Genomic DNA, 19,547 nt, shown 5'->3' on the forward strand with positions numbered 1-19,547 from the left:
CCAAACAATAGGATAACAAAAGCTGTTTGTCAAAGTGTTTCCTTTACTTTCACATAACAGCATGTTGTATGTGTGGAGCTGGAATCACCATGTTTACATCCACTGCTGCCAATAAGATGCCATAACTTTTCAGTTAAAGGAAAGGATTTTCTTTCCCAGCAGGTTCACATAATTCAAAGGACTCATTTTGTCATATTGTTGTTTGTCAGATATTTTCTTATGAGTCACACAGGGTCAAGCTCTTATATAATGCCCCCCCCCCATCCCGTACCTTCTCAAAATAATGCTAGTTGATTCTTGGTAAATTAAGCAAGATAATGCAGATGGCTTATGCTAAATGTGCCAGTATTTAGCATATTGATTGAGTTTGGTTTTCTAGTGAAAAGTTTTACATTTCACCTCTGACAGCTTCGGTGGCTAAATGGGCTTTTAACTATAGCGAAAATGTGACTTTGTGCATTAAGTAACCTACTTTTCTTTTCTTAGTTTTCCCCCCGCAACTGAAACTGTATTGCCAGAGGAATGGAGCAAATAAAGAAATTGATCACAGTAATGGATTTCGGCAAGAGCTCTCCTGAGTCTCATTTCCCTTGGCTTCTCTACTGCCATTTTTTTTTTTTTTTTGAAATGCTATTGTGGTTTGATTTCCGTACTAAATAAGAGATTTTCTTGATGGAAACTTGCCTTTATGCAGCAATACTGTTCATCACAAATGTATTTTGATGCTGTAAATTGAGAAAAGGGTTCTTTTGGATTAAAAATTCAGCAGTTGTGGTGGATCAAAAAAATTTGTGGCTGGGGTTTCTCAAAGGTTAGGAGGAAACTATTGTTTTTTCAGAAAGTTGAGCACTGTTACTGTCCATGATGCACCCACACAGTTGTTTCAGGTCAGCAACTTTGACCAGACATAGAATTTAGTACATGTAGCAATTCTCAATTCTATTTTACTGATATGCAAAACAAAAACAAAACCAGAACCTGCTATGGTAAGCTCCTTCTAAATCCCCCCCAAAAGCACTGACTGAAAGTAAAAGGATAGTCTTTGTGTGGTCATTTTCTGATTGGAAGCTAGAGATGCCTGTCATGCCGCCACCCCTCCTACGCCTCAGACTCTTTCCTCCTGGTGTTTTATATTTGTGAGTGGTTTCAAAATATGTATCAAATGGCCAGAAAAAAAGTAAAAACACCCTTCTGGGGTGGTTCTGAAGCAATAAGATTTTTCCTTCCTTGGTTTTAACTGCTTCAGAGTGACCTAAGTTACTTCAGATCAGGCCATTTCAGTTTGGTTTGTGCTTCATCTGAACTGAATGCACAACCGTATGCTTTCTGCTCTCTTAAAATCTATTGTCTATCTCCAGCAAAACTATTTCACCTTGCTTCCCCTGAAATATAAATAGCTGCCTAAAATTGCAAACAACTAGAACCTCAGTGTGTATTTGTTTGTCACTTTTGGATTTGTAAAACATCCAGGAAGACATATGTGGCTTTATTCTGAGCTGCATGGCATGTTAAGCTAGGAAAGGGTGACCTAATACATGAAGTGGAAAATCTGTGGTTGGATCCCCCAATATATTTTTCTTTCCTTAGAAGCAGCACTCGGGGCCACAGAAGAGTCCTCAGGTTTCCCTTTCCTCATCCCTCTTCCAAGCTACTGAAATAAAAAAAATTGTGGTCTTATGTATATAATGGGTGTTCATAAATGTACCAGGCAAACGTGTACATATACGTATGGACCACATGTCTGAGGCAGCAGAGGAAAACAGCCCTTGAACCATTTTGGCTCCCAGACTGACCAAATGTTTTCTCTGCCAGGTCAAAGGAAAATGGAAAAGCCTCCCCATTGTCTTTTCATTCACACAACCTGTCTTAAAGCTATATCTGTGTATGAATAGGATGAGCCTGTGACTTGGCTCAGGAACTAAGTATTTATCATTACAAAAGACTGGCCAGGCTCCCCAGGGTATCCAACAAGTAAGCATTAACAGGTAACTTGCCAGAAAGGAGATAAACAACGACAGGAGGTACACAACGTACTCAGATTTCTCTTGAGCTACACCCCTTTCTGTGATGTAGGTATGATGTGTCTGGGGGGTGGTCTTGGACTCCAAGGTGGGCAATTTAAAATGTCTATATAAGGGTGAACACACCTTGGTTCTGGGTCCTCCTCCTTCTCCTGTGTGTGAAGGAGTTCAACAGTTGCAACAGTTCAATAAAGATCAGGCTTACTAGCTGCTGTGCTTCTCAATATTCTCTGGTTGGCCTCTGTTATTTTCTCCAACCGATGGAGAACCTGCCAAGGACTCTAAAAGGGCTCTTGTGTCCCCCATAAGGGAATAAGGGCAGATTTTCGTTTATTACACTACTATTAATCGTGAAGGAGAGGGGGGGGGAATACACAGTGCCTATCTTTAATCCATTCAATCGAAAAATTAATTCTTCTTACCACTATGGCCAGAATCTGTCCTGGGTCCCTCACAGCTCTTGTTGGGTGAAGATTAGCATACTGGGAGATCTGGTCATAGTTAGGGTTAGGTAGGATTGAGTGTTAGTTGCTGTTTTTGTTTATTCTGGGAATTAAACAAGATCTACTGTGAATATTTGCCATTGGTGTTAAAAATTAATTACAGTTTGATGGAGGAACTAAAGAACTAGCCCTTCCCACAATGCTGCACTTTCCCCACTGTTTAGAGCTGCAGGGTTTAGAGCTACAGACCACATAACACCGGTCCTGAAAGAACTACATTGGCTCCCAGTATGTTTCCAAGCGCAATTCAAAGTGTTGGTGCTGACCTTTAAAGCCCTAAATGGCCTTGGCCCAGTATACCTGAAGGAGTGTCTCCACCCCCATTGTTCAGTCCAGACACTGAGAACCAGCGCTGAGGGCCTTCTGCCCTGTGGAACGCCCTCCCATCAAAGAGATAAACAACTATCTGACTTTTAGAAGACATCTTAAGGCAGCCCTGTTTAGGGGAGTTTTTAATGCTTTGTTGAAAGCCGCCCAGATGGGCGGGGTATAAATAATTTATTATTATTATTATTATTATTATTATTATTATTATTATTATTATTATTATCTTTTCCATTGTGCCTCCACTTCCACTTTTCCTCGGTGTCAGCTGGAAAAGAGTGTGGAACAGGAGTAACCATTTCTCCTGGCTCCATATCAGCAAGTCAGCCACTGTTGCTGCTAAAACTAATTGATGGTAGGGGTGGACAGGAACCAGGTTTTCTTCAAAGATTTGCTGAATAGGTAAAAGGCCAATGAACTTGTATGTCCTGTTCCAAAATCAGCCTTAAGAATGCTAGGGGGAGGTGTGGGCGATGGAGTCATGATGTGTAGTGAGAATTGTTTGTGCTTAAGTACTAACACATAGTTGACAGAACAGAGGCATTCAAAGGGAAGAGGTTATTGTCTATAGTGTTTGGTTGCAAGGTAACAAGGTTTAATGCTTGGGATACTTTCATGTCCAAGACACATTACAAAAAAAGGGGGTGGGGATGGCAAATTGTTAACAATCCTGTGAGAAAATTCTCCCAGCAGTTCACAGGACAAATGCGCTGTAGTGACAGGAAAGCAAAACAGAATCCCACACAGGAAGTCAAGGGATCTATGTATGGCCTTGGGGATGTAAGAAGCACAGCGTGCTCTGGTCAAGAGGATGCCCGCATGTAAACAGGAAGTTTTTGCAGGCACGGCTAAGCCCTTCAATGTGCTCTACGATGCCCTGAAACCAAGTAATGGGCTGCTGGTGGTGATGATCATTTGCACAAACACACTAATGGGATATTGTTTTGACCTGTTTTGGTACAGGTGAGATAACTGGAGCTTAATTTTGGAGACCGACATGGACCAGCAGTATACGGGCGCAGATGTGTAAGTGGTAACGCAGTCCTCAAGACTACATGGGGTTTTTTTCTGACTTGGTTTCTAGTCAAACTGGTTTTTTTGTTTGTTTGTCTTGTTTTGTTTCTGCAGCAATTCAAGCAGTGTGGAGGGAAAGCTGAAACTAGTTTTCTGGCCAAAATGTACACCACATCTTCTCTCAACCATTCGCCATAAATTAATAAGAAAAGGAGGTGCATTATCAAGGGGAGGGCGGTAAAATTCTCACAGGTCAAGTGCAGCTGGGCTTTTACTGTGCTGACTTTAATAGAAACAGACCAGAAATGGACTGATGGGTGATCTCATGTGCATTTCAAATAGTAATACTGGCTTGCCTGCTGTAACCATCACCAAGAAAATTATGTGAAACCTTTCTGAACACTTGAAGTGTGCTCACTATTGCGCAGGCAGGCAGAGACCCCCCCACCCCAACCCAAGGCTGGCTCCCGTGTGGAATAAAGACACACAATACTGTGCTATGGGATTAAAATTGGCCACAACTTTATTTAAGATTCAGATATAGGGAGACCTTGGCTTAGGCCTTGGGCGTTTATCCCTCCCAGTCCCCAACCGTATGGCCAATGACTCCCCTCAGAACAACCCCTTTAATGGGGAACCCTGGGATCGCCACTACAGGGGGGAATGGGTCACCGCTTCATGGCCCCCCCATTTTAGGGAAGAAAGACTAAAGGATTCCACCCAAGGCCTGAAACCACCAAAGTTGTGACATTTTGCTACGGGGAAGGCAAAACCTGCCAATTCAGGAAAATTCCTTTCCGGCCCTTTAACAGCGACCAATATGTAGCAGCGCCGGTATACTTGCGAAGAAGAAGTTAATCTGCAAAAGAAAGCTTAACTGAGGGAGGGCAGGATGGGAGAAGCTCTGGAGCTGACTGTGATCCCCCAGGTAAGTCCCACCCTCTATTGTGTGGCTGGGGAAGTCCCACCCCCTACCTGGCCAACTCCCTTGGCCATGCCTCCCCCACCGGGATTGGTTGACTGTCCGAGGTTGGGCGGGAACCTCCAGGTATCCAGCCTGGAAGGGGGGGCAATGCCAGGCAATACTGCTAGGAGCAGTGTAGGATCAGGGGTGCTGCGCGCATCTGCGCAAAGTACGCCCCCCCGTTTGATGTGGGGAGCGGTCATTCTTTGGCGATCACTCGTAGCCGAGTAAGACTGTCTTCCATCAACATGGTTTTAACCATGAGTCTGTAAGTGACTGTGGAGGCCAATTCTGGACCCACATGTCCTTCCACAGTGGGGACATTGATTGATCACGGTGTGGATTTGCCAAGCGTGCCTTCCTCTTAGCACATTTTTCCCTATTACAGCTCCATCACTTCCATTTATCTGATATTGCTCAACAAATTACCACTTCTTCAGCCTTCTAGGGGGACAGTGGACATGATTTTCACTGCTCAACAGCTTCAGGAAAAATGCAGAGAGTAAAAACAACCCCTGTATATGGCGTTTATCATGGAGCGTATTAGTTGGTGGACTGTCCAGCAGTCATCGGCGCTCGTCATAGCTCTGGTAAGGAGCACATCACAGCGATCTTTAGCATGGACACTATTACTGGTTGCTGGATACAGAGAAAAGGGAAGCTCAGCAGCTTTCACAGAACTCTTTAATGCAGCCTTCTCTACCCCTGGTCACAAGATCAGTAAGAAGTGGTAATTTGTTGAGCAATATCAGATAAATGGAAGTGATGGAGCCGTAATAGGCTCATATAATAGCAGCAGGACTTCAGGTTTTTCAGTGATGCTGGCAGCCAAAATTTAGTGAATTGGACATGAAATTCCTAGGTTTGATGTTTGCCGGAAAAAGCCATGCCTGTGAAATTGTAGGTTTTTAATTGGGTGTTATGAAAGTTCATGCCACACTGAGTTGTTTTCAACCTGTTGGTATCAGGCAACCTTTTAATCTGTGCAGGGCAGGTAGAGGTCAGCTCACCCTTCTTACAACAGTATTAAAGGGAAAGTATTTCAAGGGGAAAGGGAGCTGTAACTTGCCGGACACTTTCAAGCCGAAGCATCTTTTTAAGTGCTGTTGCTCAGCATGTTGGGGGGGGGGGAATCTGTTTTTTTAAATTGTGTGATGTGGCACAGGACATCTCATTCCAGACATCTGTGCTGATTTATTAGCTGGCATTCATTTTACTGACATTTTGCTGTAACAGCCAGAGAGCACTTAAATGCTTGGATTTAATGAAGCCTAATTTCTTTCTGATGGCTGATGATGCACAAGCATCATTCAAAGGATTCAACCCTACCCACATTTTCTTGGGAGGCGGACTCGACAAGGTTTATTTTTGAGGATGCCTGCCAGACAGACACAAGAGAAGGGCAAGAAGAATTAAATAATACAAAGCAAAAATGGGAAAGGAAGGGGGCTTCACTAAAAACACTTGTACACATAATAGTTCCCTGATTTCAGTTGGAACTAATTATCATTTAGACTTGAACAGCACAATCCTATTATGCATATTCAGTCAAAAGGCATAGGGACTTCGAAGTTGCCTTTTTCTTTTTATATAAAATAGCTTGCTAGCTTTGTTTGTTTGTTTGAAATGAGAAGTTTTCCAAATTAAGAAAGCACCCAGCATCTCATGAAGTAATAGATAAATAGACCATTGTCTCCCTTTTGTCACAGGCATCATTGATACCGTTCACTGTTGTTCTAGGTGAGTCCTTGCTAAGTCCTGGTCAAGAGCCTCTGCTGTCTAGGATAAAGTGATGTGGATCTGGCCAGACTAGATCCTGGTTCATATTAGTATTTCTAAGATAAAGAGACAGAGATATCTTAGTGCTGTCTGGTTTTACATTTGTCATTTAATAAGAGAGCTTCAAACTCCTGCACTACCTTAAATGTAGTATGGTTTCATGGTTATCCCCTCAAAGCATCACTGAAACACTTGATGCTCATCCTGGAACATCTGTGACAATAAAATTTACCACATTGTCTACTCTATAACATGTCTCAAACACTTCCTCCCTGCTTGTGTTTTATAGAAATCCAACGGTTTTCTTTACTACTCTAAATAAAATGCTCATAAAACACTCTATAGTCCTCTTAATGTGACCCTGGTTTGCTTTGTCCTCTGCTATTGATGTTGGACGTGTGTGTGTGTGTGTGTGTGTGTGTGTGAGAGAGAGAGAGAGAGAGAGAGAGAGAGAGAGAGAGAGATGAAGTGAATTTCAGGCAATTACCTTACAGGAAAAGAACTGTGCATTTTTATTACAACAAAATTAAAATCGGACATAGTATTTAGTTCTTAGAAGTAACAGCTATCCCAAACCCGAAGAATCTGGGCTGTAATAAATAATGACAGCTTATTTCATTCCTGGCTGCCCATTAAAGCAATCTTTACTAATTTTGATAAATAACAGTAATCCACTACAGTTGACTAATGAGTAGCTATTTATTTACCATTAAGATATGCTGCCTAATTCACTTTCTTGTACCTTCAAGTCAGTTTGAGCTATTCCCATTTTTAAAAAACTGACATTGGGGAGGGGATGACAACTTTGAAATACTGATTCTAAGGGGAGATTATCAAATAACCAGGTCCTTTTCTTTTTTTTAACATGGTTCTTCCACTTTTCTACTGTATGGCATCTCTACCACTCAAATATCCGCAGGTTTCTTTGTCAAACTGATATCTAGATTGTAAAAGGCATGCTGACACTTAAAACTGTGTGTTGTTTTGCAGCAGGGATATGTGTCTTTTTAGTGAAAATATGATTTCACCTGTATGGACTTCTACCCAGATATGTTAAGAAGTGAAAATAGTGACCTAATTCATCTGCAAGCAAAAGAAAATCAAAATCTTCAGAATTTTTAAAATTATTGTTTTGTGTCCCATTTGTCATTCCTCTCCAGTCTTAAAGCACTTTTTGTACAGCATGAGTCTGTGCCCAGAATTTGACTGTGTATGTTTTTGAAGAAAAGCTTGGATTCCTCAGAACAATTGGGAGCTTATCCTCCACAAATGGATTTAAACCATTTCCACTGGATTTCACACCAGCAACCTTTCAGTTTCAGTGACAATGGAGAATGGAGAACTTGAAGAACAGACACACCTCACTAGTTCCTCCAAACAGGGAGAGCTGTGTTTTCCTTCACTAAAATTCTTTTTATAGGACTTTCACTTACACTTCGTACAACTATTTAACGGGATAGTTGTGTGTGTGTTTTCCCCACACAGTTTTCATATTTCTTCCCTTGGCTCCAAAGCAATCAAGCAAAATCATGGATATCTATTTAAAAAGATGGTCACAGTCAAGCCAAAGCTAAGCATTTGTAGCTTGTGTCACATTAATACTATCTTCAGCTAATGCTGGACACCTTAAAATATTTCATTTTATAATGCAACATAATCAAAATTTAAATGCATTGATGTTATTACTACTTCAGCTTTTGAAACCAGATGCATCTCTTTATGGAATCCCATGCCCTGCTTCTCACGTAGAATATTCCATTTCCTAACCATGCACATGCAAGACCTCTGCATGTGGATTTCTTGTGTTTGGAATCTTGCCCATGAACTGTACTGTGTGCACAGCTTTTCCTGAAATTCGGAAATGATTTACAAGGATGGGGATAAAAAGGAAGGAACCGGTGCTTTTATGTATGTAATTTTCTCAGAAAATAAAAGAACACTGTAACTACATAAAATAGCAGCTCATTCAAAATTATAACAATTGCTATGAACAACACTTCAGTTTCCTTCCATTGTAACACCAACTTCCTGAGTGTGTGTATGTCCTTCTAATCATAATAACTTGGCACATGACTGTTATGGCCACTGACAAAAATTGATCTATTCCTTGGGGTTGGGTTGTTTTTTTTGGTGTACCGTGGGTACCATTCCCCTCCCCCACACAAATGCATACACATAGGATGCATGTAGTGGATATCCTGGTTTGGGCCACAGGCTGAGAATCCCCTGCAGATCTGTTTCCCACAAGTGGCAGCATCTATTGTTATGAGCACAATGAGCCCATGAGAATCATGTGAACTGTATTTGCTGAGCAATTGTAGATATGGCAGCTGTGACGTTTGCTGCAGGGAAAACCTGTCACATCTTGCTCCTTCCTGTGGGAACTTTACTTCCTAAAGTTTATAAATACTTTCAGGTGCGACATAGGATGGTCTTAATTTTAGCAAGAAAAGGAAAGCCATTAAACAGGAAAGACATTGACACACAAATGCCATCTGCGATTCACAAGTATTCCATACTCAGAAAAAAAAAACACTGAAGATTTCAGCTGCTCTTCTTTTGAACTATGCAGTTCATTAAAAGCAGGTAAACCATCCATTTAATATACATTTTAATGGAATGTATATGAAACCAGATTTAGGTCAAACTTTAGGAAGAATGTCCTAAGAAACAATGGGCTGTATTCAACTAAAGCCTTTTCAGTGTTGACCCACGTAAATTAATAACATTAGTCATATATATTAAATTCAATAGGTCTACTCTGAGAAGGACTAGCATTGAATACCACCTTACAAACTGTCCAAGTATGGAACAGACTTGCCTAAAAGGTGCTGGACTACCTTTGAGGTATTTTAAGCAGAAACCAGGTGGCCACTTAACAGGGATGCCATAAGAATGATTTCCCTGTGTTGGCAAGGAGTTGGACTGCATAACCTTTGACATCCCTTCTTAGCTCTATGGGTAATATCCAACTAGGCCAAACCCAGGGTAGACCCATTAAAGCTATCTGAGTTAGGTAAATACATTGGTTTCAAATATCGTACCAGCATTGGGTATCACCAGATGATCTTATGACCTTGCAAGAGCAATGGAAAAAGAGAGGACTAAGTTCTTTCTCAAGCCTAATCGCCTCAGGTAGGCTCATACATGCACACCCATTGCTTAAATGCAGGTGTTTCTGCATATGAGCTCACAATATGACTCTCACAATTGTCTTCTGTGCTCTGCAATGTAGACTTTACATCTCATCCATGTTATCAGCCTTTGCCTTCACCTACAAGCATACCGTCACCTTGAGTCCTGGCTTTTTCCATATGCAGAAGGAGGAACAGAGAGAAGATTAAAGCAAAAAGCAAAAAAAAAAAAAACCCTTGTGTTGAAAATGTAAATGTCCACTGAATTGTCATAGAGCTGTACCAAGCAGAGCAGCAAAAACTGATCTGACAAGATCAAATTTTGTATCAACTGTCTTGTGAGATTATTTTTTTAAAAAAACCATCGGAAATGTGCACAACTATTGTTATGCTTCTGTCTGCTTCTCACTTGAGACAGGAAGCGGGAATGTCACTATAAAAATAGACCTTCTTGAGCTATGTTGAGTATGCCTCAGCCTGCTTTCTCATTACTTCCTCCTCAGTTTCTCTGCCAGAAAGTAGGAGCGGTAAATGAAGCTAACTGGAAGTGATGCTTACATTTTGCTCTACCATCGCATAATTGCCTCTGTCCAGAGACAGGATAACCAAACATGGGTGGCTGAAGTTGCCACCAAGTGAAACTTGGGGCTGTGAGGTGAAAGATACAGCAGTACATAAGAGGCTGAGCTCAAATTTCACCTCAGCCTATTTACATGCCTAATGGGGCAGAAAAACAAGACTGGATTTCTCGAGGTTTGAGTATGTTTTAAACAGCCATAAGGAGCTTTGGTTTTGATGAGAGTGGTGGCACTTCGGTGGGGTTCCCATACATCCGGAATTTTCCAGACATAGCTGGTATTCAGCCCTCATAAACAGGGTGGAAATCGCGGACATGTTCAGTACTCAAGCTCTAGTCAAAGCTGCTTTAAATTTAAGTGAGGGTTTCTCCCTCATCTGTCACAGCCCTAATTATCCTTTGTCATATTTATTTTGAACATCTCAAATGTGTTGGATAAATAGTAAGTGGTACTAAGTTTTGCTCATTCTGGACATGTAATATTTTGCTCAAGGAACACTTAACATTTAACATTTTGCTCAAGGGACTACTACTGCAGCTTAAAGCATGATTCCAAATACCGGTGCACTAAATTTTAGCAAGGGAAATAATACGACATTTTAAAAGCCACCCAAAGAACTGGCTGTATCATTCATTACAGCACACCTGGCCTATAATGTGCTGAATCACAAGTTCTCACACTTCAGCATTCTGCCCCAAAATGATGAAGCTCCTGTGAAGACACATTCTTGTTGTTAATGCTTCACATCTGTGCAGATGAAACAGATCGAGTGGCTTCATATTTCAGTTATTGCTTCAGGACACCATTTTAAACATAAGAATGTAGAAAGGTGGCTTCTAATATAAAATGGATATCCATTATGGCTTGTGTGTCCCAGTTTTTTCGTAAAGTAGAAATCGGTGATAAAGCCTTTCCTGAACTACACCAGTTCAGACTGCAGATAAGGGTGGAATGTATGGATGCATCTTCCCCCATGCAGAACATCCTTTGCATGTAGAAATCTAGCATGTCAAGAAGAATTCAGCCTAGCTTTCTCTCAGGCTTACTTATTTTCTTTGTACAGTTTTTTTGTACCAGGAATAGATAGATAGATAATAGATAGATGATAGATAGATATAGATAGATGATAGATAGAGATAGATAGATAGATAGATAGATAGATAGATGATAGATAGATAGATAGATGATAGATAGATAGATAGATGATAGATAGATAGATGATAGATAGATGATTGATAGATAGATAGATAGATAGATAGATAGATGATAGATAGATAGATAGATAGATAGATAGATAGATGATAGATGATTGATAGATGATAGATGATAGATGATAGATAGATAGATGATGATAGATAGATGATAGATGATAGATGATAGATAGATAGATGATAGATAGATAGATAGATAGATAGATAGATAGATAGATATAGATATAGATAGATAGATAGTCTGATTGCCAACCCTTCCCAGCTAGGCAACACAATGGAGACAAAAAGACAACATGGAAGTATGGGCGACAAAATGGAGACCAGCATGCAACAGTAGCACAATTCCCTTAATTTTGATTAGTTCACTTTATTACTGCCACTCATTACTGCCGCTTAAAATCTTTCTCGGCAGTCTTTCTGGCTGCTGAGATTTTGCCAGGCTTTGCTCACACAATTGTGAGCATAACAACATCACACTCCTAAGGACCAGGAACTTGCATTTCATGCAAAAAATAAATGAAGGCTGCAATCCTGTACACACTTATGTGGCAGTTAACCTAGTTAGACTTATCTCTGAGCAGACATGCATAGGATTACAGTTCAAAACTAAAATTCTCAGGGAGCTTAAAACAGGTGGCGCTTTATCATTACTTGTGAGAACTCACGGCATCTACAGCCCTGTTTATAGTAATTGTTTCATGCCCAGAGAGCCAAAGAACAGGCCCAGATGTCTTAATAGAACCAATTTGTATTCCTTTTATTCACAGCGCCTGAGGGGGGCTAAAAAACTAACTGTCTAAAATGAAATCTCTTGGCAGGCAGACTTTATGCGGCATTTATTTTGTGCAGCTTTCATGCTCAGCTATGCGTAAGTAGTCACTGGAGTGACTTTGGAGGATTAAAGTCTTAAAAACCCATGGATTAGCATGTTCAAACATATCTTTCAGCTGTCAATAACTGGAAATTTTGAAAGCGTAGTTTTGTGAGTAGTAGATATATTGTGCTTTTTTCCATACTGTAAGAGACCCAAGGGAGAGTTTTGATTTGCATGTACTATCCAGCCATTACTCTCTTTAGAATCCTCAGAATCTCAGCTCAGAGATTCTCCAACAGAGGAACAGAGAGAGCAGGGCAACCTAAACACACAGCCAGCATTTTGAGATATCTAGGCTGCAGAGTGAAGATCTGAGCACTTTATACCAGTGGATCTTTAGTCAGACAGGAGGAGAATTTTCGAAAATGAACACATATATAATATAGGGATAATATCAGCCATTTATTATAACTATCACAGAATTGGAGAATTGGAAGGGATCCCAAGGGTTATCTCGTCCCACCCCCTGCAATCCAGGAATCACAGCTAAAGCATCTCTGACAGATGGCCATTACACCTCTGCTTTGAAACCTCCAATGAAGGAGAGTCCTTCCGAAGGAAGTCCATACCTTGCTCTTTTATTACATAACTGAGAAGTCATATCTGTCCTCTTTGTGTTACAGTGGTACCTCTGGTTACGAACTTAATTCGTTCCAGAGGTCCATTCTTAAGCTGAAACCATTCTTATCCTGAGGTGTGCTTTCGCTGATGGGGCCTCCAGCGCGTGATTTCCGTTTGCATCCTAGGGCAAAGTTTGCAACCAGGAGCAGCTACTTCCGGGTTAGCGGAGCTCGTAACCTGAAGCGTTCGTAACCAGAGGTACCACTGTACTTGTAAAAGGCAGTTGACATGAGTTTTTTTCTGCCTGGACTTTCCCAGTATTTTCAGAATTGTGTTTTAGAGTTTGGTTCAGCTTGTGGTTGCTGCTTTTAAACCATGAGTGTGCATTACACAATGTAACTGCTTCAAATACAATATGTAGCACTGCATTTAAGGTGTTACTCTGCAGCTTTGATTGCATCACTTTCTGCAACTTGCCATGTGACTTTTAAACTCTATTTGTGGTTTCAACCACCTCTACTTATAGATAACCATTATACCTTACTCAATCCTGTTGGGTCTTTCAGCATCACGTTCAGTTCACTGGTCATTAGGCCATGATACTCATTTGAGAACAGTATCCACAGAATAAGTACAGTGGTACCTTGGGTTACATATGCTTCAGGTTACATGCGCTTCGGGTTACAGACTCCGCTAACCCAGAAATAGTGCTTCAGGTTAAGAACTTTGCTTCAGGATGAGAACATAAATCGTGCTCCAGTGACACAGCGGCAGCAGGAGGCCCCATTAGCTAAAGTGGTGCTTCAGGTTAAGAACAGTTTCAGGTTAAGAACGGACCTCCGGAATGAATTAAGTTCTTAACCTGAGGTACCACTGTACTGCAAAAGCATCAGAGCTCAGTTCCACACACATACCCCCAAATGATCCTTTGGAATCTTGTTATTTGAATTGACTGATGGGCAAGTGACTAAAGTTATGCTAGAAATGTGTGGCGAAATGCCGGTACACCTTAATCTTTGATTGTCTGGTCATTAGTAGCAAGGTGTGTGCAGTGCAAACCTGTGCATGTTTACTCAGAAATAAATCCTGTTATATTCCATCTCTATAATTCTATGACTCTATTTTCTAGTCCCATCATTCCCAACCAGCATAGCGAAAGGTCAGGGATGATGGGAGTCCCATAACATCTGAAGGGCCACAATTTCCTCTGCTTTAGAAATATCAGCGATGAAGAATGCCCTTGCTTCCAAGCCTTTTTCAGAATTCTTCTAATAATTGTTTCCAGAAGCACTGTGTGCTTCTATCCTGTTATCCATTAGCCCACATTCTTAAGGGGGGGGACCCACATTCCTACACACCATAAAGTCACACTTCTCTCTCCCACCAAGAAAGATTTGGGGCTTCTTAGACATCATCTCCCCTGGCATAAAATTTACCCATGGCAGGTACCGTATTTTTCGCTCTATAAGACACACCAGACCACAAGACGCACCTAGTTTTTGGAGGAGGAAAACAAGAAAAAAAATATTCTGAATCTCAGAAGCCAGAACAGCAAGAGGGATCGTTGCCCAGTGAAAACAGCAATCCCTCTTGCTGTTCTGGCTTCTGTGATAGCTGCGCAGCCTGCATTCGCTCCATAAGACGCACACACAATTCTCCTTACTTTTGAGGAGGGAAAAAGTGAGTCTTATAGAGCAAAAAATACGGTACATTTAATATTCAACCAACAGTATCCTGAAAGCCAGAGAAGGGGGGGGTGCTAATGAGTTGAAATGAAATCTTTTGGCAGGCAGTTTTTGACAGCATGTGGTCCTTGATGCAATTTTCTTCTTCAGTCAATTCTACCAAGTCTCCATACTCTGTAAACAACAGAGCCAATGTTAAATGACTCAGGTGAACTCAATAAGAAACAGTAGTATTTACTCACTTAAAATAATCATAATCATCTGCCCTTTTTTTGAAAAAAGCAGTTCAGCTGAGGCAACCTGGGTTGAAAGCCAACTACTTCCCAATCTAGGATCATCTGGACAACAGGAGGGAAGGAATTAGAAACTTGCACAAATGGCCAGATGTGGGTGGTGCTACTCTGAGTAGCAAGTGGGGACATCATCACTAGGAACAGCTTTTGGTCCCTTATAAACACCATCCAGATTGGCTCCTCAGTAGCCCAGTGTTGAGCTTGTTATTTGATCACTTTGATTCCTGATTGTGTAAAAATGCCAATTTGGTTCTCCTGCCTGCATGAAGATCTTCTTTGGAGGCCCTTCTTCCTAGCTATCTGAGGTGAGGTGTGTGGCAAGAAGGGACAGGTGCACAAAAAATAATAATTCCCACTTTGAAAAGGAATGGACTTCGTTTGGTTAGGAAAGTGACAGGAAAATGGACAGAAAAGTGTGAAATGGGTGAATGGTTATATAAATCCCCTGTAAGCAAATCAGGATGAATGTTCACTGTGTAACATCCCCACAAACAAATTAGAACAAATGCTCCATCAAGACAAGATATAATCTCACCTCAGCATAAGCTTTGCGCAAGTAAATCAGGATGAATGCTCAATAAATAGGTTATCTGGAGAAGCCCTTAGAATTGTCCATTTATAACTGTGTGATGGATGCATTTTTGGGGAAGGGAACCTTTTCAGCAAAGGGCTTTTGGTCATATATGTGATGACTACACATTTCCAATAATTTAGAAGCTGTAAAGGTTTCATAGCTTTTCCTGTAGACATTATTAATTAGCCCACTGCCAGAATCTGTCAGAATAACCAAGGATTCCAGGAGTTAGCCATCATACCTAAACATTATTTGTGTAAATCCATGGAAGTGATGCCCTACGTTAAATGCAACAGAGAGAGCAGCAGACTTTTAATTCTAGTAGGACAAAGTATAGTCTCTGAGTGTCCTGTGCAGCTTATCTGAACCAACAAAATGCTGGGGGAGGAGAGGGGAAAACCCTGCCTCTCAGAGCTTCTCTGCAGATGGCCACGCTTAGCATGGACGACCTTGCGCTCCCTATCATCCGTTGCTGCAAAACTGCCAAAAAGGAAACAAATTGGTCCGGCCTTATCTGTATACCAAGGACCTTGAAACCTTTCACCATTGTATTGTTTGAACTGGCAAGCGCAACGATAACACCTTGAAGCTACTGTCCTTTCCCCAAGGGTACGCGTGCAGAGCAGCAGTGCCACAAAATTACAAACAGTTCGGTTCAGTTCCTACAAGTAACACAAACATGTACTGTATAACTAGCAACAGATTAGGCATTTCTATCTCTCCCAGGAGGGAATCCTATGTCAGGGAATGAAAGTAATAGTGGGTTATGCCCACACCAAACCCACAAGCGGCGGGAAATTTCAGGGGTGCCAGTGCACCCCTCGAGTGCAGTTTCCTCTGAATTAAGGTCTCTGTGGTGTCTTTGTGATATATGATTTTATATGCAGGATAAGCATAACATGAGAAGGGCTCACAGCACTAACACTCCAACAGATCTTGATCCTCCATTAGGTTTTGGGGTAGGTTCTCAGAGAGAACAAAATCAGGCCTCTGTGCAGGGTAAGCCTGGCTTTTCTTCTTTCATACTCATCCATAGCCAAGGGAGAGGAAGGGGGGCTTGAGCCCTGATTTCTCAATGGCTCTCCTTCAAGAATTTCCTGTCCATTGAGATATATCTCCTTCACAAAGGAAGGTCACTGAGATTGTGCCAAGGGCATCAAGGTAACCTTTAGCAGTTGTGTTTGTTGCATTGGCTCTCTCCTGACCAAACCTCATAAATCCTTGGTTGAGCATCCAAGACAAATAATCTGTCTGGGTCAATGCTCTCTCATTAACTGCATTCAGGCTTTTAACCTCACTCTAATCCTGTTTTCTTCTAAGCTGGTGCCACCTGTTCTATCTAGCTAGCTTGCAAAGCTTGAAGCCTTGCCTGCCTTCTGCTTCTTATCTCTGTTATTTTTCTTTCTTCCTGTATTCACAAGACACAAATTAGGGAAATGGCTGGAGATGCACAGCTTTGCAATATGCAGAGATGCCATTCAAGTGATATCCAACAAAACCTGGCATGTCTCAGACTTAATTTAGTTACCCTTTCCCATGCGGGAGGGCAGGGGCTTTTCCCACACACCTTAAAAAGCAAGAGTAGCAAAAAAGAATTTCAGAGAGGCTATGACCTTTATTGGAAAGCTACAGGAACAATCTGAAAGTGCTGAGAATTGGGGTGGGGGTAGGGAGGGGGCTTCACAGTTGTCATTGGTTATGTTTAAATGATGCTTACTTTGGCATGTCACTTCCAGCCCTGAGGATGGATCCCTCTTGGCCACCTGTTGCTCACTATACAGAGTCAGACCCTTCCATGCCAGGAGGAAAGCAGGGCTGGCAAGAACCCATTAAGAGTCTTTGAATGGTTACCTAAGGCAAGAATTTTAATCTTTAACAAAGACCTGGTCAGAATTTGGATTTCCTAAGGAGGTATTTCATCCCATACTGTGCAAGAATTAGGTGGATGCTGACAGCTGTCTTGTGAGTTTCTTCTGCTTGAATGTATACGGTTGTGTCCTGGTGTGCACAGGTACCAAGGCAGGTACCAGGTGTGAGGGGGACCCTGGCAACAAGCATCCAGTGGACCTACCCAGTGTCGCCCCCACTCCACTGGTGGTGGCAGCTGCACTACAATCTGCAGCAAGCACCTGCGAGCCACTTGCCATTTTGAAATTCCCACAATGCCCTGATGCAGCCTCACTCCAGGGCATTATGGGCAGGGCTTTTCTTCAGGGGGAACTCAAAGGAACTCAGTTCCGGCACATCTCAGGTGGACACCATTGCCCTTATAAGAGAATGAGGGAGGTGCTTGTGGTGAGTTCCAGCACCTCTAGAAAAATAGCACTGGTTATGGGGGTGCCAAAATAGTGGTTGACGTGCCTCCATACCAGAGACGCCACAGCAAAGGCAGGTGGGAGAGCCCTCTGCAGTGCCAGACAGTGCTGATGGAAAATGAGCCAACTGGATGCCTCTCTTGTTTTTCATGCAGAAAGGCAACAACAAGAACAGAAAAAGCAGGAGATGTTTGTGGGTTTAAAAGTTCTGAAAGACTAGTGCTGGGGGTCTTTTTCTAAAGTAGATTTGGGACTATATCTACCTGTCTTTATATCACCCACAACACAAAGAGAGAATATCTGGGCTTCAGAGTGAGAAATAGCAGCTAGGAGTCCAGGACTGAAGTGTTCTTCTGCATTATTCATACAAGGACTCTCTGAGTAGCTTTTGGTAATTCATTGTCTCAGCCTCAGCTTTCCCAGTCTGACAAATGGGAGTAACAAGGAACCAACATCTCAGTGAAATCATTGTTAACCTTAAGGCTAAGTTAGGTTGCAAACCTAAAGTCCAGCACATTCCTCTGCTGTAATTTACTTTCAGAGAAATCTCTTAATATATTCTTGGACTCCTGCTGCTTTGTTTCTGTGTTAAATATTTTAAAGGGTTTCAGTGTGGCCAAAGGGTATGGGTCTGTTGACTTAAATAGGAGTTGTTTGCACAAATCTTCAGTCTGAATTTGTGCCTCAAGTTGATTTATTGCATACAGTTTGCCTAAGGCCATAAAACATTTCCCCCCTGATAAACTAGCTGTCTGTAGAGAAATACAGGCATAGGCTCATTACTGCTGGAGAGATTAACATTCACTTGTCATTTCCTATCTTCTTTTACTATGTTATTTTGGCTTTGAAATGATAGGGATATTTACTGCAGGAAAAGAAAGAAGGCAAGGGAGAAGATTGAGTATGATTTTTTAAAACATCTATGGCTACAGTTCTCAAAACCGCAGTAATATTTAGCATGAATCAAGAGATGTACAGATGGCAAGATGCACTTAAGATCCACTAACCAGATGGTGCAGAACAGTGGTTGTAAATTAGAGCCAAGCACCTGCTTGAAATCTCCCCTCCTCCCCGGTGAGCTCACTGAGACTGTAATCTAGTTCTTGTTGGCATCCGTCTGTCTTGAGAGACAATGGAGTGCACCTCCAGGGGTGAAGTCAAACCGCTGTGTTAGCAGCACCCAAGTGACCTCTCCGTGGTGCAAGCCAGGGCAGTGTATACGGAGGCCTTGGGCTGCCCAGATAACAAGACCCCCCCTCTTGGCATCACTGATGTGGTCCAAAGAAAAGCAGAGGAAGACATCTGGCACCAACCTGGCTACAGGAGTTGCTGGAAGGAGGTATGCAAGGTGCCATCCAAATGTCTTAGGGACTCCACGCTGGATTTGTGTAGGGTTTGCTCCTTAGCCTTTTCTTCCCCCAAAGATATCCTGCAGCACAGGAGCCAATTCCTGGGGGCCGTAGGGACTTCAGCCCTCTCAATAAAATATTTGAGGGGGCAGGGCCCCCACAGAGTTGATGGGCATTCCCATTCAAATGATGTTTGTGCACTGTATCATGTGATCAATTATGTGAGGCAGGGCTTACCTGGGCCCCCACAATATTTTATTCAAGTTTGCACACCTGCCCTGCAGAGTTTCCTTCTCCTAGATGGGCTACTTTCCCAGGCTGACAAGCCCCATCTGCCCCATCTACAGCACATGCCGAAACCGCCTTCT

Source organism: Podarcis raffonei, chromosome 3 (genome assembly GCF_027172205.1).
Source record: "Podarcis raffonei isolate rPodRaf1 chromosome 3, rPodRaf1.pri, whole genome shotgun sequence".
Classification (NCBI taxonomy): Eukaryota; Metazoa; Chordata; class Lepidosauria; order Squamata; family Lacertidae; genus Podarcis; species Podarcis raffonei.